Source organism: Lycium barbarum, chromosome 11 (assembly GCF_019175385.1).
Source record: "Lycium barbarum isolate Lr01 chromosome 11, ASM1917538v2, whole genome shotgun sequence".
NCBI lineage: Eukaryota > Viridiplantae > Streptophyta > Magnoliopsida > Solanales > Solanaceae > Lycium > Lycium barbarum.
In genome coordinates, this window is record NC_083347.1 from 122,278,129 (window position 1) to 122,295,928 (window position 17,800).

The following is a 17,800-nucleotide window of genomic DNA, read 5'->3' on the forward strand; positions in this document are numbered from 1 at the left end:
GACGTATTGGTGATTCCTGTTTATTTATTTAAGGAGTCGCCACCTAATTAATTAAACGGTGAATTAGGACACCTAGAGATTAACTAAGGCGAAGTTAAAACTAAACCCCAATTAATAGTCTGCGTAACCAATATGATTCTAGGTAAGGGCTCTATATTATCCTAAAGGGAAGGGGTTAGGCATCCTTTAGAATCCGTTAACTTACGATTATCCGACCAAACTTAGGTTAATTAATTAAGATTAGATGTAATGCTTAAATCTTAAGAAAATAGGTTGTAAATGTTATTAAGGTTTTTAAAGGAAAACATAATAATGTTATTTAAACTAACTTGATGAAATACATAGTAGTCCACTTAAAAATAAAACTTATGAAGGTTGTTAAGCTTTAAATAATAATTTTATTTAAAAAACGAAAACTTGCAAAGTATAATGATTTGCATATAAATAGAAACTTTTAAATAAGACTTAACCGATTTAATCTTAGAACAAAATTATATTGTATAAATATAGTGGTGTAGAAAACCTAGACTTATTTTGAATAGGATGTAAAAAATAGATGAGTTTGCTTTCTCTTATACTAATTCTATTTGACTACATTTGGTTTAAAACATGTATGATTAAAAGAATCTTGGAACAAAGTTTATAAGATATACTTAAGTTGCTATTTAGTGACGTTTTGAAATTTTAAGATAGTAAGAATAAAATATGATTCCTTTTAACTTAACATGTATAGTCATGACATTTTGCGGATCAATTATTCCAAATAAATATTAGACCTTATAAATAGTTTTAACATGAAAGGAAGAGAATAACTTATGAAATTAATTATTAGTCCTCCTAACTACCCAACACTAAAACTAAACCTACTAATTCATCTGAGGTTCATCTAAATTAAGAAAATAAAAACAAAATAAAGAGTTAGTCATGCAATACAAATTAAATGCACAAAAATAAAATAGACGAGGCAAATAAGTTAAATGGGCTCAGCCCATTTAGGACTGCTGGACCCAGCTGCTGTTGGGAAGAATAGACTCGGCCCATTTGTAAACTATTGCGGTTTGCCTGGGCCAACAGCCCAATATTTTGTTTCCTTTGCTGCGGACACAACTGGATAGAAAAAGGGGGAAATGATGTTCTGTAGGACCTTGGCCCAACATCGAATGCGGAAGATGAATCCCTCGGATTCATATGCGAAAGCCATGCATAAGCGAAAGGAAAAGGATTAGCATCTGATCGACGAAGATATGAAAATACAAATTCAACATGTCGGAAAAAATATATATATATATTCAAACTGATCAGTAGGTTGTGTACAGTTTGTGTATATTTAATGCATTTCAATGAAGGTATACCAGTAATATACACGTGTATATATGATTCAAGCACGACAAGTCACAGTACAAGCGAGGCGATACTCGGACGTATACAAAATTTCAGACAGCCATGTATCGTGTGTGTCTTAATCTATATGAACATCTTCAATGTATCTAAATAACTGCCAGTTTTATAGCCTACGATAATACCTAAATCAACATTTCAGTTTCATTACTTATAGAGGTAAACAAGCAGAACACAACACATTTTTTATGCCATAGATAAGGAGACAGCAGTTACGGACAGACTGTTTTTTTTTCTTTCAAACTAGATCTTAACTAGTCTGCACCAGATAAAAAAAAGATATACCCAGAACTAAGAGTATGAGGATTATTTATCCTGAATCCTGGGACTGGCAGCTAAACAAACTATATTGAAACAATAATGAGTAAAGGGAAGAAGTCTCATAACAGGCATGTAATGGATAAGTATTCGACTTGGATCATGCTCAAAAGATGTGCTGGACTGATTTATTTTTTAAGATTTGGCTAAACTGATACTTTGTCAGTGGAGCTTCCTCTTTCACCTAATGCAGATTATAACAAAAGCAAATTCCCTTATCTTTAGCGTACTCCTCACTTTTACTGATTCAAATATAAGAAGATGGGGCATCTATTCATATCTTGAATATTTTAAAGGAAAAGGACAGAACCAAAGGGGTTTGAAGACACCAGTATTTGTCTAAATTCAAAGGTGAGTTGCTATTAGGTTGGTACTAAGCTGTTCCTCCAAGCACATCATATCCATGATTAGTTAAACAGTAAACTGATCCCTTATGGATGAATCTTAATCCTTATAGACACTATGTGAATGCAATTAATAGGTCTCGACATACACAAAGACTGAGTTCATCAAACTAAACTAGATTACTATATGGAGACTAAACCAATTAACCATACGCAGCCAACCAATCAACAGCCGAAAATAAGCTAACAATGGTGATTCTAACAGCAAGACCATTATTGATAATAACAACACTAGTTATTGCTAGCTAGGCTAATTCAGAACCAAGGCAGAAAACAATACTTCAAAGCTGGAGAGGACCTGGAAATTAACATGAAGGCGCACGACACAATAAATCTTTAATAAATTTGAACAGAATTGGAGCTAAATACCAAAACAAGTCAGCAATACCACAGGGCTAAAAATGACAACAGGTAAGGGAAGACTGCACCATGTTACTAACTGCAGAATCCTAACAGACTCACAATGTTCCCCTTTAAACACATAAAACTTGTGATCATATGAGAGGGAAAACAGGGGAGCCAAGTTCTTCAATTCCATAACTAGAAGTTGATCATTTAAATAGATATGTCATATTACATTAAAAGAGTGTATAGATAACACCAAGTTTTCTACTGATTAAAGTTCAAAACAAACAAACAAGATTCTTAACACTAATCATAAGTCTTGCTATATTTTAATCAAGCAGAAACAAAAACACAACTTAGTGTAACAGAACCAAAGGAAGAATACAGGCTAAGATGAAGAAAATGATATTACCTTCTTTGGGTGCAGCGAAGTGGGTGCGAGTCTTCGATTTACCCTCGAACACTACCAAATTAGAGATTGCGATGCTCGAATTTGCAACAACACCGAACAGAACGAAAAATCGTCTGAGTATTTTGATTCGATATTTTGCGAAATTGGGACAACTAAACAAAAATTTCACAGGGAATTTCTTGAATTGAAAGAGAATCGGCCCTCTCCCCCTTTTCTCAATCTAAAAAAAATCCCCCTTTTAATCACTCAAAATCCTCCTCTTTATGATGCTCAAAAAATGAGAAAAAAAAATCAAATAAAATAAAAGACGCGTGGGGAACAAGATGTGAAGGTGTGGTGCGGGTGTCAGTGATGTTGTGGAAGTCACAAGGGGATATGGGTGTGGTGGAGATGGTGGTCACGTGGTGCGACAGGGGTGTCGGTGATGTTGGGTGTCAGTCATGAAGTGGAAGTCACGTGGGGTATGGGATAGTGGAGCGTGGGGATAGTGGGGGTATGGGGTAGTGGAGGCGACGATGGTGGTTGGCGGAGGTGGCGACGGTGGGTGACGAAGATGACGACGGGGAAAGGGGAGGGGAGCGATGGAGGTGCGGCGGAGGTATGGAGGAAAGTGATGGGGAAACCCTAAAAGGGTTTCCTTATTCAGCTGAAAAATGAATTGGACCCGGTCCATTTGTGGACCGGGTCAAATTTTAGATTGGGTATTAAAAGAACGGACTAGTAAATTAAACATGGATTATTCTAAAAATTGAGATCAGAGATATGGGCTAGTCCAAAAATATTTAGGAGTTAATCGGACTTTGATTTGGGGTCCGGTAAGTCAAAATACGGACTAAGTACAAAAAATAGTTTGGCTTCTAAATTTAAATAAAAGACCAGTTTAAACAATTTGTGTTAAATATTGCTCAATATAAAATATGCGATCATTAATGCTCAGATAAAAATGGCGTCGTAATAGCCGTGTAATAATATTTCGAAAATCTACAGTAAAATAAATACCATTATTTAATTATGCAAAGATAAAATGCGATGTGTGTGCGTAAGCTGGCAAAAATGTCGAAAATGATAAAATTACGAATTATAATAATAATAATGATAATAAATGATGATGATGAAGGCTAGTAACTGTAACAGAATAATGAAACGCTGGTATTGATATGAGGCTAATAATTATAAAAAAATATAAATATTTTATTTTTATTTTCCAAAAATATTAGAAGCGCAAATAGGTATTTTGGCAGAGAGACGGGACAAAATTGGGTGTCAACAACGACGAGTTACTGCGTGAATTTGTCAACCGATTCCAAAGGGAATGGATGGAACTCCCCCCGGTTCCAGAAGAATGGGCTGCACAAGCTTTCACAAAGGGGCTCAATGTTCAGAGCTCGACGGCTTCGTTCAAATTAAAGGAAAGCTTGCTGGAGTACAAGGTTGTGACATGGGATGATGTCCATAACCGATACGAGTCGAAGATACGGGTGGAGCATGATCAATTCGAGCTTCCCCCAGGGCCAATAAATATGAACAAAAGTTTTGAGAGACCAAGGAAAGGTTACGAAACGAAGGCCGAATCGTCGAGGGAAAGGTATCGGCCATACTCCCATTTGGAGAAGCCAAGCTTTAGGTCAGAGAAGTCAAGGGTTAGCCCAAGCCATTTCTCCGGTCGGGGTAATAAACGGGTCGAGCGCCCGTCGAACAGTCGGGGTCTCTCATTCAGGAGCGATGCCGGAAGCTCTGCCGGCAACAAGGATTTACCAAAGATATCGGAGTACAACTTCAACGACAGTACCTTGGGCCTCGTCTCGGCTATTTACCGTGTCCTGGATGTAAGATGGCCAAGACCTCTAAGGTTGGATTCGGGCCAGCGGGACCCGAGCATGGTGTGTGAGTACCATGGAACCCATGGTCACAGAACCGAGGATTTTTGCCAGCTAAGAGAGGAGGTAGCCTGGTTACTAAAGAATGGTCATCTCCGAGAATTGCTGAGTGAACGAGCCAAAAGTCACTACAAGGAAAGGGAGACTCATAAAAGGGCCGAGCCAGTAGAACCCCAGCATATAATCAACATGATAGTTGGAGGTACCGATGCCCCTCGAGGGCCGGTGATGAAACGGGCTAAGGTTTCTGTTGTTCGTAAAAAACGCGGCCGGGAGTATTTACCCGCGAGTTCTATCTCTTTTAGCAACGAGGATGCAGAAGGCATCATTCAACCCCACAATGATGCATTGGTAATTTCTGTACTTATCTTTAAAACTCAGGTCAAGCGTATTTTGATTGACCCAGGTAGCTCGGCCAACATCATCCGGTGGAGAGTGGTCGAACAACTAGGGCTGCTCGATCAGATCGTACCGATAGCCCGGGTACTCAGCGGGTTCAGCATGGCGAGCGAAACCACAAAGGGGGAGATCTCATTGCCGGTCAACATCGATGGCACTATTCAGCAAACAGAGTTCTATGTAATCGAAGGGGACATGAAGTACAATGTATTGCTGGGTAGACCTTGGACACATAAATGAGGGTTGTGCCCTCAACATTACATTGGCTGCTGAAATTTCCGACCTCGGAGGGAATAAAAACCATCCGAGGAGAACAACCCACTGCAAGGGAGATGTTCGCGGTCGAGGAGGAGACGCCTCAGCCCGAAAAATCGGATCACAAGGAAGGAGATCCAACCGGGGAACCGAACACCAAATAGCAATCAACGCACTTGGGATTGGATCCGGAGTACGAATAGGATGATTTCGACGTACCCAGATCATTCGTCATGCCGGATGAATCAGATGCAACCAAGTCGACAGTAGAGGAGCTGGAGCAGATCATCTTGTTCAAGTATCTACCAGACAGAAAGGTATACCTGGGCACGGGGTTAACCCCGGAGCTCAGGAATAAGTTAATTGAATTTCTCCGAGCTAACGCAGATTGCTTCGCATGGTCCCATATAGATATGACAGGTATATCGCCGGAGGTAGCAACTCACAAGCTCAACTTAGACGGGAAGTTTCCCCTGGTGAAGCAGAAGAGAAGGCCCATGGTGGAAGCAAAACACGCCTTCGTAAAAGACGAGGTAACAAAGCTTTTAAAAATAGGTTCTATCCGGGAGGTGAAGTACCCGGACTGGCTAGCCAACGTGGTAGTGGTGCCCAATAAAGGTAATAAATTTTGAATGTGTGTTGATTACAAGGATTTAAATAAAGCATGCCCGAAGGATTCATTTCTGTTGCCTCACATCGATAGAATGATTGATGCGATGGCCAGGCATGAGATGTTGAGTTTTCTTGATGCCTGCTCCGGGTATAACCAAATTCGGATGCACCCCGAGGATCAAGATAAAACATCCTTCATCACCCGATATGGGACTTACTGTTATAATGTCATGCCTTTTGGACTAAAAAATGCTGGTGCAACTTACCAACGCCTAGTTAATAGGATGTTCGAAGAACAAATAGGGAAAACAATATAATTTTACATTGACGACATGGTGGTGAAGTCCCTGGAAATAGAGGACCATTTAAAACATTTACAGGAAACCTTTAATGTGCTCCGCAAGTATAACATGAAGCTCAACCCGGAAAAATGTGCCTTCGGGGTCCGGTCTAGCAAATTCTTGGGTTTCATGGTATCAAACCGGGGGATCGAAATCAACCCGGATAAGATCAAGTCCATCAAGGATATCGAGGTGGTGAATAACGTCAAAGGAGTACAGAGGCTCACCGGAAGGATAGTGGCGTTGAGCCACTTCATATCGAGGTCCTCGGACAAGAGTCATCGTTTCTTCTCCTTACTAAGGAAGAAGAACGACTTCGTTTGGACACCGGAGTGCCAAAGAGCTTTACAAAAATTGAAGAGATATTTGTCTAGCCCCCCGCCGTTGCACACACCAAAGGCCGACGAGCCGCTTTTTCTCTACCTTGCTGTCTCCGAGGTAGCGGTAAGTGGTGTTTTGGTCTGAGAAGAATCAGGTACGTAATTCCCTATCTATTATGTAAGTAGAACTTTGGGGGATGCGGAGACCCGTTATCCCCACTTGGAAAAATTGGCATTGGCACTGGTAAGTGCTTCTAGAAAGCTCAAGCCCTACTTTCAATGCCATCCAATATGTGTAGTAACTACTTACCCCCTGAAAAACATCATGCATAAACCGGAATTATCGGGTAGACTAACTAAATGGGCCGTCGAAATTAGAGGATATGATATCGAGTACAAACCTCGAACGACCATCAAGTCCCAGATCTTGGCCGATTTTGTGGCAGATTTCACCCCGGCTATGGTCCCCGAGGTTGAGAAAGAGCTTCTGCTAACCTCGGGGGAAGCCTTGGGTATTTGGTCGCTACATACGGACGGAGCCTCGAACCTCAAAGGTTCCGGGCTAGGAATCATCCTTAGAACCCCGGCCGGGGATGTCGTTCGACAGTCTATTAGAACTACTAAATTGACTAACAATGAATCCGAGTATGAGGCTATGATTGCAGGTTTAGAATTGGCCCGAAGTATGAGGGCCAAAACAATCGAGGCAAAGTGCGATTCGCTCTTGGTCGTAAACCAGGTGAACGGCATCTTCGAGGTCAAGGACGAACGGATGCAGAGATATCTTGAAAAAATCCAAGTGATACTACATCGGTTTAAAGAATGGACCATGCAGCATATACCGAGTGAGCAGAACAGCGAGCCGATGCATTGGCAAATCTGGGATCCTCGGTCGAAGGGGAAGAAATCAACCCCGGGACTACGGTGCACTTGTTGAACACGACGATAGAAAACGGACATGCCGAGATAAACACAATGGGTTTAACTTGGGATTGGCACAACAAGTACATCGACTACTTGCGTGATGGAAAGCTCCCGAATGACCCAAAATAATCACGGTCATTAAGGACCAAAGCTGCGCGTTTCTGCTTAGTGGACGGCCAATTGTATCGACGATCTTTCTTCGGCCCCCTGGCTAATTGTTTGGGTCCCGGAGAGACGGAGTATGTGATGAGAGAGGTGCGTGAAGGAACCTGTGGCTGTGATGAGAGAGGTGCATGAAAGAACCTGTGGCAACCACTCCGGTGCTGAAGCTCTGGTCCGAAAGATCATCAAGGCCGGTTACTAGTGGAATCGGATGGACGAAGACTCGAAAATTTTTGTACGGAAATGTGACGGGTTTCAGAGACATGCTCCGATGATTCACCAGCTCGGGGAGTTGCTGCATTCAGTGGTTTCACCTTAGCCTTTCATGAAGTGGGGGATGGACATTGTCGGTCCATTACCATGGGCACCAGGTAAAGCGCGTTTCATTCGGTTTATGACTGATTATTTCTCTAAGTGGGTTGAAGCGCAGGCCTTTGAGAAAATAAGAGAGAAGGAAGTCATTGACTTCATATGGGACCACATCGTCTGTCACTTCGGCATCCCTGCTGAGATAACCTGTGATAACGGACCCCAGTTCGTGGGTGGCAAAGTCAACGATTTTCTCGAGGGATTGAAGATCAAGAAAATTGTATTAACCCCGTATCACCCATGTGCAAACGGACAGGCGGAATCCACGAACAAGACAATAATCCAAAATCTGAGGAAAATACTTGAAGCATCAAAGCACCACTGGAGGAAAATATTACCGGAGGTGTTGTGGGCTTAAAAAACCACATCGAAATCAAGCACGGGGGAAACTCCTTTCTCGTTAGTTTACGGGGATGAAGCCTTTATCCCTGTGGAAGTTGGTGAACCGACCCTCCGGTTCAGATATGCGACCGAGGAGTCGAACGAGGAGGCCATGGCCGTAAAACTCAACCTCACGGACGAACTTCGCGAAAACGCGTTAGTCCGCATTGCTGCCCAGAAACAGAGAGTGGAAAGGTACTACAATCGGAGAGCCAATTTTTGTCATTTCCAAATTGGGGACTTGGTGCTTCGAAAGGTTACCTTGAACACCAAAAACCCCAATGAAGGAAAACTGGGTCCGAACTGGGAAGGACCGTACAAGATAACCGAGGTAACGGGTAACGGATCGTACCAGCTGGAGTCCATGGACGGGGAATGGTTGCCCAATAACTGGAATGTGGCTCATCTGAAAAGATACTACTGCTAAGGTATGGACTCCCCGTGTTTTTTTTTTATTTTGACCTCTCTTTTTAGCAGGGAGTCAAGTACCGGGCAAAGAAAAGAATCTAAATCTGAAAACACGTGTTGCACTCTTTTCCTTAGTACGGTTTTGTCCCAAAATGAGTTTTCCGACAAGGTTTTTAATGAGGCAACAAGTACAACATGTTAATCGACGAAGATAAAGGACAAACGTCCGGATACCCGAGGCCGCACCCTACGAGTGGGGACTCAATAGCACTCATCCGATCTTGCAGATCGGATGAGCGTTAGGGGAATCTAATACCCACTTCGAAGTTTACCCCGATTAGTGGAAATCGGAGGAGCTCAACAAGCAAAATCGGACCTAAAATATCAGGTTTCGATGTAAGGACCAAAACGATCAGAATGAATCGTGTCCACGCAATATTTGCTACGGCAAAACCAAGAACCGGACCTTCTGCATTAGGTTCCGAGGTAAGGACCAAATGATCAGAATGAATCGTGTCTATTTAGTATTTGCTACGGCAAAGGCAGGAGGAAAAAGTTCATTCTCATGTATATAAATACTTGCAATGCAAAAATTATTGAAAGTTTGGATAACACTATCTCAAGATGTCTTACTGGTAAAGCACTTTACCCCGATGATTACTGCCGTATTTCGGCACTACTTCATTCATATACCCGATACCGGGCGCTACGGTCGAAATTCGACAAAGGCATCAAGGTCATAGTGATTCGAGCCAAAGTCATTAATCCCGCGAATGGGGACTTTTACATCAAAATCTAGCTAAGGCTGAGATTCAGGTGTCCGAAAAATACCGGCCCTAAAAGATAAAAATAGCCGAAAAATTCAAGCCCTAAAAATGCCCGTCGTGATTCGAAGACGTCCGAATTCACAAAGCATAAAATAAGTCGCACGGGCAAAAAGTCAATAAAACTCTTGGAAAAAATGTACCGGATGAAGTAAGAAGCTGATATTCAGACATAGTCAGAAATAATGATTCGTTAAAGCAGATCGGCAATTCGGTCGGAAGTCACAACAAACATTCAAACAAAGTAGAGAGTCAAGGAAAATACATGTTCTATTTATACAAAGGATTTTACATCGGAGACTCCTACAAAGGCAAAAACATAAAAAGGCTAAGTACAGGCCCTAGTCTATCCGAAATGGCTGGAGCTGGAGTGTTCAGACACCGTCCGCTCAGAGTCGTCGAAGTCATCCCCGAGGGCACCCTTAGCCTCTTCCTCGACTCTTTTAGCCTCGAGAATAAGGGCCGGAAGATCCGTAAAGCCATGCTCGTCTTGCTCAAGGGTGATCCTCCGAGACTTCCATTTTTCGTACTCGGCAGCGATAGTGGCATGAGCCTCGGTGGCCTCCACGCTCTTCAGAGCTTCTTCCAAATCGGCCTTGTCCTGGCCTAACTTTTCCGCCAGAACATCCCTTGCCTTTCCGAGGACATCTTGTATGTGGATGGCCGACTCGAGCTCGGCCTTGAGGGCGTCATTAGCATCGGCCGTCTCCTTAAGCTCGGTTTTCAGATCATCACATATCTGGGCCTTTTTCTACGCCTTCTCCTCGAGCACCCTCATAAGCTCTTTGTACCGGGCACTCTCAGATTCGAGCAGCCGATTCCTCTCGGCCAAGCTCGCAGCATCAGACTTCACCGAATCCAGCTCCCCCCGGAGTTGAGAGAGAGCGGTTTCGAGCTCACCAAGCCTCGAGGAAAATTGAGCGTTGTCTCGGCTAAGGCCGATCTTGTCCGCTTCGAGACTCCGGTTGTATTGAACCATCTCGGCCATCTCACCCTTCAATCGACGGTTTTCAGCCTTTGTTGCATCGAGCTCGGGTTGGAGGTTGGAAAGAGCAACTGCTTGGTTCAACTCTTCTTCCTTCTCCCGAAGAAGGTGCAGATATTTCTCCGTTTCCCGGCCTTGGGCATCCAGTTGGCCCTTGAGATCATCCACTTCTTGCTGGGCACAGACGAAGGCTTCGTTAACAAGCACCACACTCTGCAAAGAGAAGCAAGTCAAATACTTTTCATAAAACGAGACAAAAATTCTCAAGAAAAGCATGCAGGGACAGTTGACAAAACTCACCCGATTTCCCGCATGCATACCCTCATTGATGAGGCACTGCCAAGGGACCCCGTTCATCTTTCGTTTATCCGAGTCCGAGATAAGGGGCCTCAGGTAGCTCGCCACACCCACCGGGCGAGAGAGAAAGCTGCAATCCACGGGAACGGTGATCATAGCCGACCTCGTCCTCCTCGGTTCCATACTTGAGGCCGGAAAGTTTCGGACCAAGCTATCCCTAGCGTCGGACTCGATGGCCCGACCAACCGCCCTCGTGGCTCGAGGGATCTGGAGTTGTTCGAAACCCGCGGCTTCACCGGTTGCAGGAGGAGTGCTCGAGAACATGTCCTTAAACTCATCCGGCCTCGGAGCCGGAGGTGGAGAACTTGGAGCAGCCTCAGCAGCTTCAGCAAAGACAGGGGGCTCCGTAGTTGCAGTAGTCTCATAGTCGGGCAACAGGCCAGTGACTGTTGGAGCTTCGCTCTCGGGGGCCGGCTCGATTCTTTGATCAGCTTCGGCAGCAGCCGCCCCCCCAGATCTACTTGCCCTTTGCAGGGGGGTTTCTTCGGAAGAAGCTTCACCTGAAATGTCGACGAAATCAATCGACTTTAGAGGAGTCTAGTAAAGAATTCCTTCCGCACCTATGGGTAATATCGGAACCAAAGGTCCTTCCCCGGCTGAAGGAAGGGGTGAAGCGGTGATACCCTCCTCCGGAACAGGAGCCACGAAAGGGGTCGGACTGATACTCCGGAAGAGGAGCTCGGGCTCTGCTTCGTCCCGTAAAGTCCTAACGACGCTCCTCACCCTTTTCTTTGTTTTCTCCCTTTTGTCCGAGGGCCTTTTCCTCTTGGCGGAGGCAGCAAGGATACGAGATGCACCCGCCGAATCAAACTCGGTGCCGACATTGCGGGTTCGGCTGCAGACTCCGGCCTTGGGTCCACCGAGCCCTTAGGTAAACCTGAAAAGCGAAGGTGTTACAGAAGGATAGAAGATGCGACAAATACGGATGGAAGCGAAGTATTACCGTGGTTCTGGGCGACCCACCGGCCTCATGACAGGTGACCCCATGACCGGTCATCGTGGGCATGTTGGCTGAGGAGAGCAGTAACCCAGTCGTGGAGATTCCGGACGACCGGAGGAATCCAACCCACGGCTAATATAGATAAAAAGACAAGTAGTGAGAAAGTGGAACTGAAGTTTGACAAAACATACAGAGGCAATTATTAGAAGAGTTCACACTTACGCTTATTGTTTCACCTTTCCGGAAAAGGCATGTAATTGTCCAGAATGATGTCCGAGGTCCGCACCCGAACATATCGCTCCAACCAACCCCTGTCTCTATCTTCGTTGAGAAAAATGGATTCCGGCTACGCTTGGCAAGTTTTATTACGCCACCCCGGAACAACCTCGGGGAATATAAACGCATCAAGTGGGCCAACGTGAGCTCCTTCCTGGCATTATTGGCCAGTAGCCGGAGGCAAGCCACGACCCTCCAAACGATCGGACCAATCTGTGCCAAGGTTACGTTACAGGTCCGACACATGTCTAAGATGACCGAATCGACCGGGGGATCGAGCTTGAGAGTGAATGGGTAAGTGTAAACATACAAGAAACCTTCCCGGTGATCGGTGACTGATTCGCTTGGCCCGGGGGCAAAAGCTTGAACTGAACGGGTGTCCCACCCGCAGTCAGCTCGGACCAAGTCGTGTTTTTCCTCGGTAATAGACGAGGGATACCGTCTCACATCCAATCCTCTATCGGATACCGGAGAAGATTTTTCTACCTCAAAATCTTTGTTGAAATTGGGTTTGGCTGGTATAATGTCCGAGGCGGTGGGCTCGAAGGTGCTCTTTGCCTTAGGTGGAGAAGTAGGCTCGGTTCCTTAAGACGAAACCGAGGGAATATCATGGGAAGTGGTTTCAGACATTTGGAGATTACGAAGGAAAACTTGGCAAAATTCGAAAGAAAAGTTAAAAGGGTAAAGGAAACAGTCAGAAAATTCCAAAAGAGGGGTGAAGAACGAGAGGAAGAAACAGCAACGCAGAAGAGCAACTATTTGAAGAAGTTGGTAAAATCGTTTCCTTTTTTGCGTAGTACAAACAGCGAATCAACAAATAATGAGAGTTGAAAGATAAGAAGTGGAGAAGTGAAGAACTTCAGAAGAGAGAAAATGAATGGAAGAGTCGAAAATGTTTGAATGGAGAGGTGAAGAGCCTTATATAGGCATGGGAGCGGAACGGTTACCGATGCTAGCCAACCAGGGGGAGCCACGTGTCCCATAATTAATGAGGAATGACCTGAGGCGACGTGCGTTACAGCGGTTGTCAGAGTTGACCATCCGGAATAAGACACGTGGTCGATGAAAAGGGGACGTGACGCAACTGTTCCCGCCAAAATGAGAAGATAACAACGGACAAACGGAGTCGCCGATTTCTTGATTCATCCACTTCCCGTTACTCCGATAAATCTACAGTCCGGGAAGTGTGGGGACTAGCTGTATACGGTAAAAATCGGATACGCGTTAAGCCGGTGAGACCAGGAACCGAAGGAAGAAGGGGACATGAACATGCATGAGGACTTTCATTCTGAACTGGAGGAACGCTTGGACCGAGGCCAAGGAAGGGCATCATTTGATCCCGTTTCTTGAGGTGTGAAACTCGTGAAAAAAGTGATAGTTGAGCTGTGTTTTTTATCAGTAACCTTTTTTTTCTCAATAAACAATGACCATGGCAATGGATTGTGGAACTTCTCGAATCCTAATAAAAATCCTCCTTAACAATTAAATAAATTAAGAATAAAGTATTCCTTCATGCTACTTTGAATAGCATTAATTTATTTAATTGTTAAGGAGGATTTTTATATTTTTAAAAACAATTTTTATTGTATTTACACAAATATTATGGCATGTTTATATTTACAAATTTCAAAATTGTATAGTCATGCAAATATTATGACATATTATGGCTACAAATTTTAAAATCTTCTAATTTTTTTAAACCTCCTGCCAAATAAATTTAAAATAGAGGGAGTTTTACTTTCATTTGAGACAATGTTTTTCTTTTTTGTTGACGGTAATTAATGTTAAGGGATAATAGTATTTTTGGTCCTCCGCTTATTGCTGAATTCTAGTTTTGGTCCTCATGAATTATGATATTCGGTTAAGCACATTTAGTTTTTAATTAATTTAAACGTGTGATTTTGTTCCTTTTGTTGATTATTGAATCATGAACAAGAAATATAAGCAACTAGAGGAAGAAGATGATGAACAGTAGAGAGGGAGTAGTTGTTATTAACGATCACATTAGAGAGAGAAATACAATGCTTAACCTTAGAATGATTAAGTACATTCCTATTTATAGTTAGGACTTTAACTAACAACTAATAAGTGTAAAGACTAAACTACCCTTCTATTTATTTATTTATTTATTTATTTTCTATACTCCTCCTTTCTTCCATACTCCTCCTCAAGCTGGATGCCATGAATATATTCAGCAACCCAAGCTTGGACAATAAGTGCTCATGTTGAGTTTTGGTTAATCCTTTTGTTAGAACATCTGCAGGTTGTTCATTTGTTCTCATGTATTCTGTCTTGATCAAACCTTGTTGAATTTTATCCCTTATGAAATGGCAATCAGTCTCTAGATGTTTGGTTCTCTCGTGAAATACTGGGTTAGCAGCAATTTGTAATGCTGCTTTATTGTCACTGTAAAGAAGTACTGGCAGCTGAAGTTGAACTCTTAGATCCTTGATCACTCCTGTTAACTAGGTTAGCTCAGACACAGTTATGGCAATGCTTCTGTATTTAGCTTCTGCTGAACTCTTAGACACAGTAGATTGCTACTTTGATTTCCAAGAAACTAGAGAATCTCCTAGCTTGATTAAGAAGCTTGTCACATACTTTCTTGAAAATAAACAGGATGCCCAGTCAGCATCACAATAAGCTACCACTTCATTCTTGTTGTTGCTGGACAATATAACACTTAATCCTGGTTGATTCTTAATATATCTTACCACCCTCAATGATGCATCCATATGTGACTGTTTGGGATGTTGTAAAAACTGACTTAAATTCTGAACTGTATAAGCTATGTCTGGTCTTGTTACTGTGAGATATAAGAGATTCCTAATCAGTCTTTGATAGATACTTTGATCCTCTAGTAACCTGTCTTGTGTTCCGTTATGCTTGATCCCTTTTTCTTTATTTAGCTTTTTCACAGTTTCATCATATTCTATTATAGTGAGCTTGCAGTTTGCTTCCATATGAGTAATTGCAGGTTTGGAAGAACTTAAGCCTGATTCTGACACTAATTCTAATGCATACTTTCTTTGATGCATTAGAATCTTCTTTTCTGATCTTGCAAACTCTATCCCAAGGAAATATTTGAGTTCCCCCAAATCCTTCATCTTGAATGCTTTTTGTAAGAAATTCTTAGTTTCTGCTATCAGTTCCAGACTTTCACTTGTGAGTAGCATATCATCAACATAAATCAAAATAGCTATGAATCATTTGTCTGTCTTCTCAGTGTATAGAGAGTGATCATAGTGACTTTGTATAAACTGAAACTTAACCAGAGCTTCTGCAAGTTTTGTATTCCATTGCCTTGGAGCCTGTTTTAAACCATACAAGGATTTTGTGAGTCTACATACTTGTCTAGTGCCCCCTTGACTTTGAAATCCCTGAGGAAGATCCATATATATCTCATCATGTAATTCTCCCTGTAGGAAGGCATTATATACATCTATTTGATTTATATGCCATTTCCTAGATGCAGCAAGTGCAAGCACAGTTCTGACAGTTACCATTTTTACCACTGGACTGAAAGTATCTTGATAATCTATCCCTTCTTATTAACTATATCCCTTTGCAACCAGCCTTGCTTTGTATCTTTCTATTTCCCCATTTGCTTTGTATTTTATCTTGAATATCCATTTGCATCCAATGGGTGTTTTTCCTTCTGGTAAGTCCACTACTTGCCAAGTCTTATTTTGTTCAAGTGCATCTACTTCTGTCTTCATTGCCTCAATCCACTTAGGATCCTTAATTGTTGCTGCATATGTTGTAGGTTCAGTGATAGCAGTCATAGCAGATATGAAATCTTGATAGTTAGAAGACAGTTGCACATAGCTCAAATAATTAGATAGAGTATAAGGAGTGTTATTATAAGCATTAAGGGACACAAACTCCTTCATCCAACATGGTGGATGTTTTTGTCTAGCAGATTGTCTACTTGCTTGACTTCTTGGATGTACCACTTGTTGTGTTTGAGCCTCCACTGATGGATGCTATTGGTATTGTTCCTCAGGATTGTTTCTTTGTTTGTTGGATCCAATGAAATCTCTGCATTGTCATGACTAGCTGTAGCATGAGGGACAATCTCCTGCATATTTACGTTAGTGTGTGCTCTTTGCCCTACACTCTCAAAGTTGTTAGTAGTTACATGTATATCTGATATGCAACCATCATTAAGCTGGTGACCAATCAGGGTGCATGCTTTTGAACAAAACCGCAATGTCGCTTAGGTGGCGGCAAGAAATTTATATGCATGAGATGATGTAACATGTCGAATTTATATACTCCAAGAAGAAAGGCCAAGCATGTAGCGAGAATATTCAATCCAGGGCCGATTATACCAAGCTTTAGTGTGCCTGGACTTACAAAGTTTGAGACCACAGAGGAAAATTATGCTACAGATGGTGCATTTTTAAACCCCATCTCTGTTCCTTTGAAATGGATCCCCGCCTTAGCCGTGGAGGATGAGTTTATGCAGGCTTTTATCTTTTCTTCTTCAGCATAACCCAAATTAGTTGCTGGAAGGACGTTAGCAACTTCAAAAGTGATATCGCGGAGGACTTTTGAAATGACACGAATCACGGCGACTCCACCCCTCATCCTTTACCGCTTGGCCTTGATAAATTGCAGGCCCTTTATCATCATCACAAACCACAATCTTGCCTTTAATAGCAGTGATTTCCAGTGATTGTGGTTCACATTGTGCCGTCTTTTGATTTTACATGATAAAGTATACCAAGGGAAATAAGGTACAAGGGAAGTCTTTAAGTTGGACAGGTGAATCGCCATCATACACTTTGCCATTTTTTAGTAAGGGCGTTGCTATTTTTTCATTTTCTTATAAATAAATTTTATCGACACTGGTTGTGTTGTACTACACAACAAGCTTCTAAAATATGCATAGAGACAATTATTTGTTTATTTAAATAATAAATGGAAAATTTATTTAAATAATAAATGATAAAAATTGTGTCTCTATGCATATTTTAGAAGCTAGTTGTGTAGGACACACACAACCCGTGTCGATAAAATTTATTTACAAGAAAATGAAAAAATAGCAACGCCCGTGCTAAAAAATGGAAAAGTGTATGATGACGATCCACTTGTCCAACTTAAAGGCTTCCCTTGTACCTTATTTCCCTTGGTATACCTTATTTGTTGGGGGAATTAAAGTATCGAGCAAATATGAGAGAAAAATACTTCTATTACTTTCAAGAATAGAAAGAAGAGACATACAAGCTCTAACAAAAAAAACTCTAAAAAGACACCTCACAAATCTCTCAAGGATATTACACAACTCTTCTTGGTTGTGCTGTGATGATCTAATATCTGATGATAGAAAACTTTACAAGCTTCTCTATTTATAGGACCAAAACTAGGTAGGAGGAAGCTAGGAGGAAGGTGTGAGGAAGCTTGGAGGAAGCTTCAATGGTGGGTGAGAGGAAGGTGACTCCTAGGTGTGAGGAAGCATCCCTTGTCATTCATAGATTTGGAGGAAGC